The sequence below is a fragment of the Thamnophis sirtalis genome, unplaced genomic scaffold (genome assembly GCF_051295495.1).
Source record: "Thamnophis sirtalis isolate CommonGarterSnake01/CBP01778 unplaced genomic scaffold, rThaSir2_p1.2 scaffold_3, whole genome shotgun sequence".
NCBI classification, from domain to species: Eukaryota; Metazoa; Chordata; class Lepidosauria; order Squamata; family Natricidae; genus Thamnophis; species Thamnophis sirtalis.
The window spans coordinates 175,147,863-175,163,494 of record NW_028261383.1 but is presented as its reverse complement, the minus strand read 5'-3'; the positions used below and the strand labels follow the sequence as shown (position 1 = coordinate 175,163,494).

The following is a 15,632-nucleotide window of genomic DNA, read 5'->3' as shown; positions in this document are numbered from 1 at the left end:
ATGAACTGCAGGTTTTGGGATTTATTGATTAAAAGCTTTGTTTATGTAAAAAAGAAAACTATGTTATGCAGTATGGGAGGGTGGAGATGATAATTGTTATGTTTGCAATTGCGGCAAAGAAGTTTGAAAGTTGCTTCTTTAGATACGTTTCTTTTTCTTCGCTTTTCTTTAACCCTTTTATAATATTTTTTTATTTCTTCTATGATTCTGTAGTTTTTAAAATCTTCACAAAGAGCTTTCTTCCAATAAAAATTATTTCATACAGAAAGAAAATGACAGCTTTCCATAGAAAGACAAGGGGAAAAAAACTTGTTAATGATTTCTCCACACATCTATTTGTGTCCTGTCAAAAAAACAACCTTTTGGAGATTGGGTGGATGGTAAATGGTAGGTGGGAGAGAAATACATTTGAGTGAAATGACCTCATAAAGCAATTGGTTCAAGGTTCGAGGTTCATTTTATTTATATGCCGCCCTATTCCCGGCGGGACTCAGGGCGGCGCACAAACCCAAAGGAGGGGAAGGGAAACACAAGAACTACAACAAAAAGTACAAGGGAATTTAAAACAACCAACAGCCACACCCTTCGAGAGGGGAAGGGAACTCATCGACCCCAGGCCTGCCGACACAGCCAGGTTTTAACGGCTTTTCGGAAGGCCTGGAGAGAGGTGAGGGTCCGAATCTCTGCAAGGAGCTCATTCCAAAGGGCCGGAGCCACCACAGAGAAGGCCCTCCCCCGGGTAGTAGCCAGATGACATTGGCTGGTAGACGGCACCCGGAGGAGGCCAACCCTGTGTGATCTAATGGGTCTTTGGGAGGTAATTGGCAGCAGGCGGTCTGGAGGAGATTTTTTTATGGCAGAGGAGGACAAATTCTGGGCTGCCCACTGGATGAAGTAGAACAGCCAGCATAAGACGTTCGTTTTGTAGAAATGGAATATTCTGGTGACCCCGGAAGACCTATTAGACACAATTTTTAAGACCTGAGCAAGCAATTGCAAAGTTTACATCTAATCTGTTCCTCTGTTATCATACTTTGCAAATCTGAATCATGGAAGAAGATTAAATGTTGCAAATGGCTAATGCTTATGTTTCTAGGTACCAGTTTAAAAAAAGGGAAAAGTATTTGAGTAAATATCAAATTCATTTTGCTTTGCACCTTACCAAAGGATAAGAGAACTTGTTACCAAATACGCAGACAATTTGCTCAATAATCTGCCAGCTACTTTTTAGTATTATAGAATTTAGTATTTAGTATTAGAAAGCAATTCTAAATGGGAATGCATTACAAGAGCCAAGGTGGCGCAGTGGTTAAATGCAGCACTGCAGGCTACTGCTAGATCAGCAGGTCAGCGGTTCAAATCTCACCGGCTCAGGGTTGACTCAGCCTTCCATCCTTCCGAGGTGGGTAAAATGAGGACCCAGATTGTTGGGGGCAATATGCTGACTCTCTGTAAACCGCTTAGAGAGGGCTGAAAGCCCTATGAAGCGGTATATAAGTCTACTGCTATTGCTATTGCATATAGTAGTTATTATCCATAGCAATCAAATTTTAACTTTAAAATCAGTCTCCCCACCCCATCATTGAAATCAGTAAGAAAATGAAATTCTGTTTCACAGGAATTCATTCACCATCTTCAACGAGAAAATACTTCGAAAGGAAGCACTAGCAAGATTTTGCTGAATCAAAACTATCGACTTCTGTCACTCTAAGGGAGTTAAAAAAACATGCTGTCATACTGTCACTGGTTACTGACATAATTAATAACATGTTATAATTAATCAGGCATATTTTTCATGTTTGCAGATTGAAACTAGTTATGAGTCATTAGCTTGTCAGAATAGAGTCCAGAAAACTGAATCCAGGTTACCCCTTGGATAACCTGAATTATCAAATGCAAATCATTCTCCCTGCCTTAGCTACATTGCAGAATTGGAGAAATAGAGGAAGAAGTCCATTCATATCAAACTGAGCTTGGAAGAAGTAATAAACTTCGTGTTTATTTGCATTTTACTAAACTAATGCTGCCTCTTAAGTTTCTCAGTCCTTTGATTTCATCTCTGACTATTTCCTCCTGCAGCCATGATAAATCTGCCTCTCGTGTATAGACAGACCAAATGAGAATAACCCCACGCATGTGTTGAAATATGCTCTTATACTGTGAGAAAGGCCAAACTAGATTATTTTTGTCCTTTGGTTATCAGCAGGAAGCAATACAGCCGGGAGTTCAACCAAATATAAAGTAACCCCGAAACCACTATCCTTACCCAGATAAAAAAGTAAGCAAATGCAGTTTTGAGATAACGACAGTATTAGAAGAGAGACTTTCCCGTCAAGATGGGAATCATTCATAGATTTCTACAAGGGCACACCAAGGAACAGATTTATAAGTCATGTTCATTTACACGTGAAGAATAATTCAGTTTACTACAGGTGCAACACTAATCAAATATTCAAGCAAAGTCCTGATACCAACAGGGATATGTGGAATGAGCTGCCCGCTGAGATCCGGGCCCTACCCACGCTCATGGCCTTTCGCAAAGCCATTAAAACCTGGCTTTTCCGGCAGGCTTGGGGCTGTTGACCCCTTGATTGAGGTCCAGCCCCCTCCTAATTGGGTTTTAGTTGTGTTCCCTTTTTAACCTTGTTGTGTCCAATTGTTTTTAATAATTCTTTTTCATTTTTTTCATTTCTGTAAGCCGCCCGGAGTCCTCCGGGATTGGCCGACATAGAAATTTAATAAATGAAATGAAATATCTGCAGATTTTGCACAAAAAGAGAGGCCGTGACTTTGCCTGTTTTTTTCTTTCTTTCTGTGCATCCCATAAAACCAGTAACTGGGTGGACTGGTCCAGATTAGTAAAGCAGAGCTGCAAATCTTTTTTTGAGAAGTAAATTCCATTGAATTTATTCTTCCCATACAAGAGGTGAAAATCTTTGCAATCTACAAATATATTTTAGTCAGAGGATGGAAATGGGGTTTTTGCTTAATACCAGAAGTGTGCTGCGTTTTAAGAATCTGCTGCTAATCCCAGAAACCTTGACAGTGGCTTCAGAAGATATTGAAACCTTTGGTCTGCCCTTTCACGATGTGCTAGTTTCGGTTTCTAACCACATTCGTTTCTCTACAGCTGTCAAACATGGTTAAAACCAAGAGTGCTGCTCTTAGGTGGATGGGAAAAGGAAATTAGAAGCAGATACGCTACTCTCAGTCTCTGGGCAAACTCACTTAACAGTTTAATGTCTAACTAACTTCTGGGTATTTCCAGAGCATCACTGAATATCATATGACCAGGTAGGGAAGATCTAAATCAATTTCTGAACTAATCTCAACCACTTGTTAGATCGGTTGAGTTTCTGAATCATGATGTAACCATGATTTGTTAAGTAATCCCCAGAGCTTGATTCATGTGAGCTGGTGAAGTCAAAAACTATCCCTGATGCACAATGACTGCATCAAAACCAAACATAACATATCGTTGTGGCTCAGCAAGAACTGTTGGAGCTGCCACCAGACTCCGACAGCGAGGGGCCCTCTGAGTCGGCTCTGGAGGATGTGGAGGACCCTGGACAGGGTTCCGACTCCGAGCAGGGCGCAGAGAGGCTGGTTGGCCACCAGGAGGCACCTGAGCTTTGGACCAGTGGGGAGGAGACAAGGGAGTGTGATCCGGATGTCAGCAGTGAGTTGTTCCTGGATGCACGCCATCGAAGAACTACTTGGCGTCAGGAACAGTTGCACAGTTACAGGAGGTAATTGCACTCAGCTGGTGGTCATTAGGCTCCTCTCCAGACTATAAAAAGACTGCTTGTGCACACGCCCCTCTTGCAGAAGTCAATGCATTGACTAAAACTTGAGAACTTTTGTACTAGCTTGGCAAGATTGGATTGCTGCCAAGGTTTGTCTGAGTTGCTACCAAGGTCCTTATCTGTTTGTTATGCTTGGCTTTCAGCCACCGAGGTTTTGGTTTCTTGCTATTAAAGTACATTCCAGTTAAGCTTGTCTCGGCAGTCATTACTGGACGGAGGAGGGGGGTCAGAACAACATATTATATTTAAGTGCAACCCACTTTAAGTTTTGAAAGCAAGATGAATAAATGATATTCCCTTCTTTATCCTTCAACAAGACTATACTATCAACTTCTAAAGGAATCACCCAGAATAAAAACATTGGGAAAAGATGTCCATAAAGGAAACCTTAGATTTAAATTTCCCCAACAGCCCCAAAGACTCCCCCATTCATCCGGGGTATAATCAGAAATTGATAACTGACTTAAAGAATAATATAAGTTACACAGGAGGCCCATTTGTTGCGTGACCCGTCAAAACCGCACTCGACTAAGCCGTGCCCGATTAAACCGCGTCGCTGACGTCATCAACAGGGCGACAACAGCCAGCCAGAGCGGAGAAAGAAGGGCGCTTTAAATAGCGCTTTGAAAGCAAGCCGATTCAACTTCAGGTAAGGGTTAGGTTTAGGGTTAGGTTAAGGGTTACGGTTAGGTTTAGGGTTAGGTTAAGGGTTAGGATTAGGTTTAGGGTTAGGTTAAGGTTTAGGATTAGGTTTAGGGTGGTTAGGTTTAGGTTTAGGGATTAATTTTAGGTTTAGGGTTTACAGCGTGCTTCTGTCTCCGCGCTGTTGTCGCCCTGTTGATGACGTCAGCTACGCGGTTTAGTCGGACGCGGTTTTGTGGTGGAACCCATTTGTTGGGCTGCCCAGTACATTATTGTCTGTTTTAGCCGACAGCCAAGAAATAAACTATACATATGAAATTGGCATATATGACAAAGTGTACTAGTTCCCCAAATAAAATTCCCTTGCAGATGATAGGAAAAATTAGACAGCGGCTAATACGGTCTCTGAATTCTCTTCTTCTGCAACCAGCAGCAGGTAGGGAGAAATACTGTCATTGGGCAAACCAATGAAAACCACAGAAGAGATAAGATAATAGATCATCTCCAGCAGCAGAGTTGAGAAACCCGTTGGGGGCAATTCCCGGAAATTGTAAGCAAATTTTGGTTCTCCTTGTAAGATGGCTATCTTGGCCAACATTTTACCATAGGGTATGGTGTCCAGCCATCTATAAAAAAGGCAAACGGCATAGCTCCTCCCTGCTTTTCTATCAGTCCAGATTTCTGTTGTGTATTCTAGTCTAGCTTTGTCTTTGGCTAGACACTAAGTTGTGCATTAAGTTCAAATCACCTGCCATTATTACTTCCTAAGCAAGCCCATGGGGCCAAATGTAGAAGAGAAGGTATTCCCAGATGGGTGGGATTGTTAGCAGTTTTTCACAGGAGGCCGGTTTTCCATCAGTTTCTATACAATGTCCCGGAATGCCCTGGCCCAACAACAATGCATCCCTAGAATCTTGGAAGGAAATTAACAATAAGATGTAACTGCCATGTTTTAGCTAAATTGGGCTCAACGATATCATGGAAATGACCATCATCCCCCTTAAAGAAGACTTGCCTCGTCAATCTGGTACAGGTTCCTGATGTGGTCCAGCAGGAGCCGTTGGAGCTGCCACCAGACTCCGACAGTGAGGGGCCCTCTGAGTCGGCTCTGGAGGATGTGGAGGATCCTGGACAGGGTTCTGACTCCGAGCAGGGCGCAGAGAGGCTGGTTGGCCACCAGGAGGCGCCTAAGCCTTGGACCAGTGGGGAGGAGACAAGGGAGAGTGAGCCAGAAGCCAGTAGTGAGTTGTTCCTGGATGCACGCCATCGAAGAGCTACTAGGCGTCAGGAACAGTTGCGCAAGTACAGGAGGTAATTGCATCCAGCTGGTGGTCATTAGGCTCCTCTCCAGACTATAAAAAGACTGCTTGTGCACACGCCCCCTTTGCAGAAGTCAATGCAGGAACTAATGTTGGAGAACATTATTGTGAGCCTGGCAGGCTGGATTGCTGCCAAGCCTTATCTGTGCTGGATTGCTGCCCAAGCTTGTCTATGCCAGTTTGCTCCCAAGGACCTGTCTGTCTGTTCATTAAATGCCGTAACTTATCTTTGGCTCGGAGTGTGTGTTGGTGTGGGACGAGGGGGGTCAGAAGAGGTTCCTACGGTACTGCCTGAAGCAGCATCAGTGGATGAATATCTTGTTCCCTACAAGTCATTTCCTCCTTTCTGGAACTCACTGTGTTGAATCCTGTCCCCTTACACTCTAGAGTGGAGGAATCAGGTAATCCAAGCATGAAGAATCTAAGAGCTCTGATTAATAGTATGTATTAGAAGAAATGTTAGAGTCACAATTTACAAATTTCAGCAAAGCGTCCTACTTTTAGATGAGACAAATATACAGGCAGCTTATGAGCTGCAAACCCTTGTGAATTTCGGCTTCTCTCTTCCCCCTTCCCAATGTAGAACAGGGAAACATTCCATTTTTTAAAAAATATGCTTTTTTTATTTTCCACTTTCATAACATATAATCACATGTATACTATTAGCCAATATCCTATTGTATTAAGTAGTAATTACATCAGTTCCTCTTGTTATCAACGCCCAGAAAGATAAAAACCCATGATTAGCTCTTCTGCTCTCCATAGGCCTCTTTCTTCTACCTCTCTCCTACCTCCTTTCTTCCCTCCGTCATCCTTTTCTACTCTACTTCCCCTTCCTTCCTCCTTCTCCTCTCTCTACATTCCACTCGTCCTTATCCTCCTCATCTTCCCCCCTTACCCTCTCTCCTATCCCTCTCTTCCCATCTTTCTTCTCTCCTCTGTTCCCCACTCTTCCTCTCATTGGTGTATTTCAGCTTCTGAGCAAACTCCATTCTGTGTTGATGGTATTTATGCTTCCATATCAATATACTTAACATATCTTAGTTTTAAAGAAAAAAATAATAAGAGAAGACAGTATACATGTGCAATCATATTACATTAAAATCTAACACCCCTCGTCAAACCTAATATTCAGAAACATTCCAATTTTATGAAGGCAGCCTGCATCTGAGCACTGTTTCGGTAACTGCCTTTCCTTTTATCAGCATAAGAAATAACTTTCACAACTGCGCCTTTCTCCCAGTAAGACCTTATTGCAAGCAGCATTGTTACAGGGAAACAGAGATTCCTCCTTCCTCTTTTGTCCATTCTCATTAGTTTTAAAAGATAGAGATGGCCCTTTATGTGCTTCTGCAAACCATGATTTACCCCTAGCAGTGGTGGGATTCAAATAATTTAACAACCGGTTCTCTGCCCTAATGACCAGCTGGGTAGGTGGGGCTCGGTGGTCATGTGACTGGGCGGGCATGGCCAACTCAACGCCACTCACGTTGATGGGTGCTTTACCTTAGCTGTGACAATGTAATAGGGGTTAACCGGAGAGGCGGTTTCAGTAAGCAGGGCAATAAAGATGAGGCTAGAAACATCACCAGAATGTTTCCTTCCTGCCTTCCTTACAGGATTAGCCCTGTAAAGTGGGGGGAAAAAATAAGATTTCTTCCAACAGGAAGAAAAGAGGAAAGAGGAAGAGCAGGAGCAAAGGAGAGGTAAGGGAAGAAGGAAGGGGAAGGAGAGGAGGAAGGAAGAAAGTAGAGAAGGGAGAGAGGGTGGAAAGAAAGAGGTAAGGAGAGGAGGATGGAAAGGAGAGAAAGAGGAGGAGAGAGGGTAGGAAGGGGACGAGGAAGAGCAGGAGTAGGAGAAAGTTACAGGAAAAGCCCTATGAAGCGGTATATAAGTCTAACTGCTATTGCTAATCGTTTTTTTTTTCCTATTGGAAGCTGAGGTAAATTAACAAGTGGGAAGGAGTGGCTGCAGGATGTCACAGTTGGCTACACAATTCTGAGTCTGTCCATGTGCAAGTACATGTAATCAGAGGTGGGTGGCTCCCGGTTTGGCCCGGATCAGGCAAACTGGTAGTGGCAGCTTTCTGAGGAGACTCTGTCCACCTGCCTGGATACTTCTGCGCATGGATGCGCCCAAGCCAGTGGTGGGATTCAGCCAGTTCGCACCTATTCGGGAGAATCTCATCTCCTCCGAAATCCTAGCCTTATTTCACATTAATGCTGATGTTTGTTCTACTGGCAATGGGAAGGAATGGGAAGGGAAACCATGGGAAGGAAACAAAACTAATCCTCCAATTGCTTTCCTAAACATGTCCAACATTTAATCTGTAAGGCAGTGGTGGGATTCAGCCGGTTCGCACCTATTCGGGAGAACCGGTTGGTAACTTTCTAAGCAGTTCGGAGAACCGGTTGTTGGAAGAAATCTCCTTTTGTTTTCCCCCACTTTACAGGGCTAATCCTGTAAGGAAGGCAGGAAGGAAACATTCTAGTGTTGTTTCTAGCCTCATCTTTATTGCCCTGTTTACAGAAACTGCCTCTCCGGTTAACCCTTATTACCATTGTAACAACTAAGGCGAAGCGCCCATCAACGTGAGTGACCTTGAGTTGGCCACGCCCACTCAGTCACATGACCACCGAGCCCCACCTACCCAGATAGTCATTAGGGACAGAGAACCAGTTGTTAAATTATTTGAATCCCGCCACTGTCCCAAGCACAAGCAAACTGGTAGCACTGGGATTTGCAACCCAGCTCTGCATGTAATGTATAAATTAGTATGTGCATTTGTGTATGGCAGTGTGTATCTGTCGGCACCTGTTTGGGGTGTGTGTGTGTGAGAGAGATCTATCATGACAAGAGATTCTGAAATATTCTTCCTTTTCCCTAGCCAATTTGCAAGGTAAATTACTCCACCAGCTGCATTCCTCCCCATTTGAGCACCCATATGCATTAAGGTGGTATCCATTTATATTCGGATTGTTCATATGTTGGAGAGAAGACAAAGGGGAGGGGGTGTCACATAAGACTGAATCACAAACCCCAAGGACAATCAATCAATATTCTATGTACCCACAAGGTCTACAGCCACTTTTTCTCTGGAGATAGCAATAGCAATAGCAGTTAGACTTATATACCGCTTCATAGGGCTTTCAGCCCTCTCTAAGCAGTTTACAGAGCCAGCATATCGCCCCCAACAATCCGGGTCCTCATTTTACCCACCTCGGAAGGATGGAAGGCTGAGTCAACCTTGAGCCGGTGAGATTTGAACAGCCGAACTGCAGAACTGCAGTCAGCTGAAGTAGCCTGCAGTGCTGCATTTAACCACTGCGCCACCTCGGCTCTTTTTAAGAGATCTTCCCACCAACACCTGGATTCAAGTGGGGCCAGGCAGAAATAGAGGTGATAGAAAGGCCAGCTGACCTGGCCACGTTTTCTCTGTATTACCATTGTATTCACCCAAGGAATTATTCCTGAATACAGCTCAGACTATTTCCTGATTCCTGTTGCAGTAGATTAGTGGAATTGAAACAAAACTGTCAAAAAAAACCCTCCACCTTGCAATAACCACTAGGGTTGATCTTTGAGTTTGGAAATCAGGTATTTAAGAAAAACAGAAAGCAAAGCCTGCTGGTCTCTGTGAAAGCAGAAAAGTGTTTTCTTCCTATAAAGGGCAGAATTTCTTGCATTCCAAGGCAAGAAAATACGTACAATGCCCCCCCCCCCCTACCTCCACTGCACCTCCAAATGACCACCTACTGTTACTCTTAGTCCAACACACTTGAATCGAGGGCTTTTTCGTGGCACTGTGTGAAACCTCATGTCCAAGAGCAGAAGCTGGGAATAAACAACTTAGTTGAGGGAATAGAAGAGGAACTTACCAAAGAGCCAAGGTGGCGCAGTGGTTAAATGCAGCACTGCAGGATACTTCAGCTGGCTGCAGTTCTGCAGTTCGGCTGTTCAAATCTCACCGGCTCAGGGTTGACTCAGCCTTCCATCCTTCCGAGGTGGGTGAAATGAGGACCCGGATTGTTGTTGGGGGCAATATGCTGACTCTGTAAACCTCTTAGAGAGGGCTGAAAGCCCTATGAAGCGGTATATAAGTCTAACTGGTATTGGTATTGGTAATTTGCAGATGACACTAAACTGGCAGGAATAGCTAACACCCTAGAAGACAGGCTCAAGATCCAGATGGATCTTGACAGACTTGAACACTGGGCCCAATCTAACAAAACGAAATTCAATGTAGAGAAAAGTAAAGTCTTACACTTAGGCAAGGAGAAAACCAAAAGTACAAATATAAACCGGGTGAAACCAGGCTTAAACGCAGCAACTGTGAGAGGGATCTTGGAGTCTTAGCAGACAACCAGCTAAATATGAGTCAGCAGTGTGCAGCGGCAGCCAAAAAAAGCCAATGCAGTCCTAAATTGCATTAACAGAGGGATACAATCAAGATCAAGTGAGGTACTGATACCTCTATAAAGCCTTAGTAAGACCACACCTAGAGTACTGCATCCAGTTTTGGTCACCACACTATAAAAAAAGATGTTGAGACTCTAGAAAACGTGCAGAGGAGAGCAACCAGGATGATTAGGGGACTGGAGACTAAAACATATGAAGAACCGTTACAGGAACTGGGCATGGCTAGCCTAGTGAAGAGAAGGACCAGGGGAGACATGATGATAGCAGTCTTCCAATATTTGAGGGGCTGCCACAGAGAGAAGAGGGTCAAGCTATTTTCCAAAGCACCTGAAGGCCAGATAAGGAATAATGAATGGAAACTGAACAAGGAGAGATTCAACCTAGAAATAAGGAGGAATTTCCTGGCCGTGAGAACAATCAACCAATGGAACAGAAGTTGCCTTTGGAAGTTGTGGGAGCTTCATCACTTGAGACTTTGAAGAAGAGACTGGACTGCCCTCTGTCAGAAATGGTGTAGGGTCTACTGCTTGGGTGGCTTGGGTAAGGGGTTGGACTAGATTACCTATATGTTACCTTCCAACTCTGTTCATCTATGAATCTGAATTCAAGTATAGGTGCTAGGTAAAATCGATCTCGAGATCTGCTGGCAGCTTACTCAAGAGTCATCCTGACCTAAATAAATTCAACGGAATTTTATTCTCTACATTCTTACACCATCTTTCACCCAAAAAGGCTTTCAGAAAAATCCATAAAAACAACATGGTCCCTGGCTCCATGGTCCCTGGTCCCCTTTTCCCTTAGCTCAGTGGTTCCCAAACTTGGTAACTTTAAGACTTGTGGACTTCAACTCCCAGAATTCTCCAGCCAGCTCTGCAGAGCTGGCTGGAGAATTCTGGGAGTTGAAGTCCACAAGTCTTAAAGTTGCCAAGTTTGGGAACCACTGCCTTAGATGAAGAGCTGCTCTTTTCTAAACCAAGTTAAGGTATGAGCTCAAATCATGTAAGAGAGTGGAAGGCATGAACTGAATTAGGGTACATATGCACAATTGATTGACTGATTATGTGCCATCAAGTCACATAGATATATTTTTTTCCCATGGTATTCATCCCTAATCTGTTCTTTCAGATCTCCCGACAATGCACTCAATTTTTCCTGTAACTGAGTTCTGAAGTAGGATAACTTGAGCCTGATCATATTGGCCTTGAGTGAGAACTTGGGGTGATCTGTTTGGTGATCCATTTGTTGGTTTTCTTGCTTGTCCATGGTGCTCTCAGGAGTTCTTCTTCAACACCAATGTTCAGAGTTATAAGCACTGCTCCTGTCCTGCTCCTTCAAAGTCAAATATGCAAGTTTCCTCCCAAATAAGCCTCACGTTTCCCTTAACCCCGAGCCAAGCAAACTAGCTAGATTTGGCAAGTGGCCAGTCCTACATTTGGGTTGGAACAGGATGGAGACAATAAAAAAGTAGGGCTTGCATTTAAATTGTTAAAGAAAAAATAATGGCTAAAATATCGGCATATCTTAAAGACCATTCAAATGAGAGATATAAACGAGACTGGAAAAAATGGGTTGACTATATACAAAACAAATACGGGACTAAGAAATTCCAGATAGCCTATGCTTAAGATTAGGAATGATCTAAACTGCTTAAAGTTAGTGCAACAGGAAGAAGCTGAGTTTAATGCAGAGATGTTATTAACTTCTTTTTTTTAATTTCCTTTGTCTTAATATATTTTAGACTGTGTTTGTTAAAAATCTACACCGTGTACAGGCTCTGGGAAGTCGGGGGGGGGGGGGAGAGGGAGGTGGGGTGTTAGTGGGGAGGAGGGGAGGGGGGATATATAGTATGTGTTAGATTTTAAAGTAACATGATTGCACTTGTATACTGTTGCTCTTCAATTCCAGTGTTAAAATAGGACAAACTGAATATATTAATAGATAGTAGAAATACACCGAAGGGAGGAGTAGAGGGATAGAAGAAAGGGGGGTAGAGAGGGTGGGAGAGAGGATGGGAGGGAGGGTGAGAAGGAAGGGAGGGAGTGGACCGGGAGAGAGGAGTGGTAGAGGGGGAGGGGAAGTAGGGTAGAGGGGAATGTTGGAGGGAAGAGGGAAAGTTGGAGGGGGGCGAAAGAAAGGGTGTATGGAGGGTCGAAGTGGTTCATTGGGTTTCTATTTTGGGGGTTTTTGTTGACAAGAGGAATGGCTGTGTTTATTGTTTAATGTTGTATGGCCCCGGTTATGCACAGTATATATGTGACTGTACGAAATGAAAATGGAAAATAAAAACACATTTACAACGAAAAAATAACAATGGCTGCATCATACAGCATCCCACAGTTCTTGAAATACTGGACACTCGGCTCTTCACCCAAAATGGAACACCAAGAGAACAAAGGAAAATTCTCTGTCCCAAAGGACCAGGTTAATTCAGACTGGATGCTTGGGTGATCCTTCACAGCCTCTAAATGTCATTTAATCTAATTCACAGTTCAAAGTTCACCAAAACAAAATGAAGATTTTTTCCCAAAGGTGCCATGTCAAAAGACAGCTGGCCTTTCCCCCCCCCCCCTTGAAGATGTTTCACTTTTCATCCAAGAAGCTCCATCAATTCCAACTGAAAAAAAACACCTTTGGGATCACCATGACATGGATGACTAAGAATCTTCTATAGACAAAATGAAGATTTATATCTTGTTTCCAATACCATCCCCAATAAATTGACACTGTTTCTTGTAGCTGACAGTTGTTTACCCATAATTGTATTCATTCATACAAGGGGAATTTGAATAATAATAACAATTAGATAATATTTAAAAGAACACCTAATAAAAAAGAAATGTATTGACTACGTTCATATATTGATCCATGCTTAGTCCATTGAATGTTCTCATTTCACATAGCCTCCTGAACCATAAATTATAAACAGTAGCTGTTTTTCATACATATTTATTATATGTATATCCTATCTCAAGGTAGTGCACACAGCAACACTCCCCGCCCCAACAGCAGCCTTGTGAGGTAGGCTGGGCTGAAAGAGAGTGGCTGGTCCATATCATCCAGGCAGCTTCCACAGCTGTGGCAGGACTTGAATTTGGGTCTTCTCACTCTTAGTCAGCTCCTCCGCAGCTAAAGCACTCTGGTCTTTTCTTATGCAACCATCCCACTTCCTTCACAACATTTTAAGGGATGAGATGTTCACCCTGCATTTGTAAACCTATGCTTTCTTTTTACTCTCTTTTTATGCAGGCAATAGCAATAGCAGTTGGACTTATATACCGCTTCATAGGGCTTTCAGCCCTCACTAAGCGGTTTACAGAGTCAGCATATTGCCCCTAACAACAATCCGGGTCCTCATTTTACCTACCTCGGAAGGATGGAAGGCTGAGTCAACCCTGAGCGGGTGAGATTTGAACAGCCGAACTGCAGTCAGCTGAAGTAGCCTTCAGGCACCAGGGAAAGAGTTAATCTGGAAAAGAGAACAGCTGCTCTCTCTCCCTTTGACTGATGAGCTGATGATCTGTCCTTGGTTTGTGTCAAAACTTCTCAAATTTGATTGAGGTAAATAATAAACAAATAAAATTAAAAATAATAACTGGTAATGTCTTTTGCGTAGTTGTTTCAGCTTCTGCAGAAGTTCAAGACTATATATCTTTTGGCAACTGCTTTTTGTTGGGAAAAAAAAAACCCATTGATTTCAAGATTGGCCCAATTTTGAATTAGTAACACAAATCAATGCATTAAAATATTCTTCCAATTTCAGTGCATTGACTAATAGCACCAGGAGTTGCCTCTTTGGAAGCCTCACTCTCTGCATTTATATTTTAAACTAAGGTCAGTTTGTATGTGTGCCAGATGTGAGTTTTGTATTATAATTCCTGTTTGGGTATATAAGATCTGGCGTTTTTTAAATGGGGTACTACTTAATTTTTACACTTTAAGAACCGCAGTGTCTTCTGATGATACTGCACCTTAGAGAAATTATATGAAAACAAGGTAAACCAATTCTGGTAATTACAAAATACTGAGATTATTTCTTTCTCTTTTTCCTTTCCTTCTCTCTCTTCTCCCTCCCCTCCCTCTCTCTCTTCTCCCTCCTCTCCCTCTCTCTCACAGATGATTCTATAAGAAATGAGAATTTTCCTAATTTCTTGAAGCATCTTTATTGCACACTGTATAATGGTGTGCCAGACAGAGTAAAAGAAAAAAAATGTAATTTTGCAAGTACTGTACATTACATTTTAGTAATCCCACTTGTGAGATTTCAACAATGAGTTTTAATTTATTTATATTGTTTATAAGACTTGGAACCTGTTTCACTTGAAGGCAATTCTAAGTCAATTTCAATTAATGATCCCATGAGATTTCAAATATATTTTTTGTTTTTCATACGTATCATTTTTAGTGATATAGGGATGCTATTGGCAATGTACCTAGCCAGGGCACTGGGTGCATTGTTGGAAGTCCTGAAAAAACCTATTTAATAACTGATCATCAAGGAGGCATTGTCTATGTGATCATTGTTTTGATATCACTTAATCAATCAATCAATCAATCAATCAAAACTCTGATTAGGCTTTTGTGATTCCAGACTTTTCATGTTATGTCACAATACGTTTGGCTCATCAACAATATGTATGGATTTCAAAAGAATTATCTGCAATTTAGGCTCTCAGCTCAAAGCAGAACTATGCACAGGCCTCATCTTATATCATGGATCATTTATCAAAATAAGTCATCTGCCTGCTGCCCAGAATTCTGGCTTCCCTAATACGGTGATTTCCTTTTAGCTGAGCTCAGGTCATTTCAGATGCACGGATACATCCATGTAATTTGCTGGAAGCTCTATCGTTTATTTTCTTCCAGGACTGGTTTTTAAAAACATTTGAATCTAGCAACACTGTGGGGGGAATTGCCTGATTGTCCGTATCCAAATACCAATCAGATTTAACCCAATTTATTTGGGAGTAAGGACAGGAAACAGCCAAGGCTGACCGAATGCCACATTTTTTGCATGAAATTGGCTATATAGATATATATACTGAATGAGGTTCTTTCCGTTCCATTTATATGGCCTCCCACTTGCAGACATTTTCCTTCTCATTTCAAATAGCAAGTCTCACCTCCTATCTTACCAAGAAAGTCAAAGTGAAATCTACCCATCTGTTCTCTGCCGTGCACCTTAGTAACTCCACCCCATCGCTACTTCAAACGTAGCTATGAGTAAAGCAATATTCCCCACCCACACATATATGAACACACTGCAATGACTTCCTTAGATGCACACTAACCATTTTGCTACTAGATTATTGCCACAAGCACAAGCCAAGAAGATCTCAAGGTCTTCTGAATGCCCAATACTCTATAATATTAACTCACGTTCCACTGGAAGTATCACAGCTCACTGATTCTGCTTGCACGATATCATACTGTATCATCCAATAATTCT

General features: G+C 42.5%; 2 protein-coding genes across 2 annotated transcripts in view; one reads left to right on the top strand and one right to left on the bottom strand.

The window, feature by feature from the left end:
* FARSA (phenylalanyl-tRNA synthetase subunit alpha) overlaps window positions 1–15,632 on the top strand; it is a 350,543-nt gene that overhangs the window by 272,099 nt on the left and 62,812 nt on the right. The gene's annotated exons all lie outside the window — the stretch shown is intronic.
* Window positions 1–15,632, bottom strand: part of VAV1 (vav guanine nucleotide exchange factor 1) — an 80,142-nt gene that overhangs the window by 64,039 nt on the left and 471 nt on the right. The window lies entirely within an intron of this gene.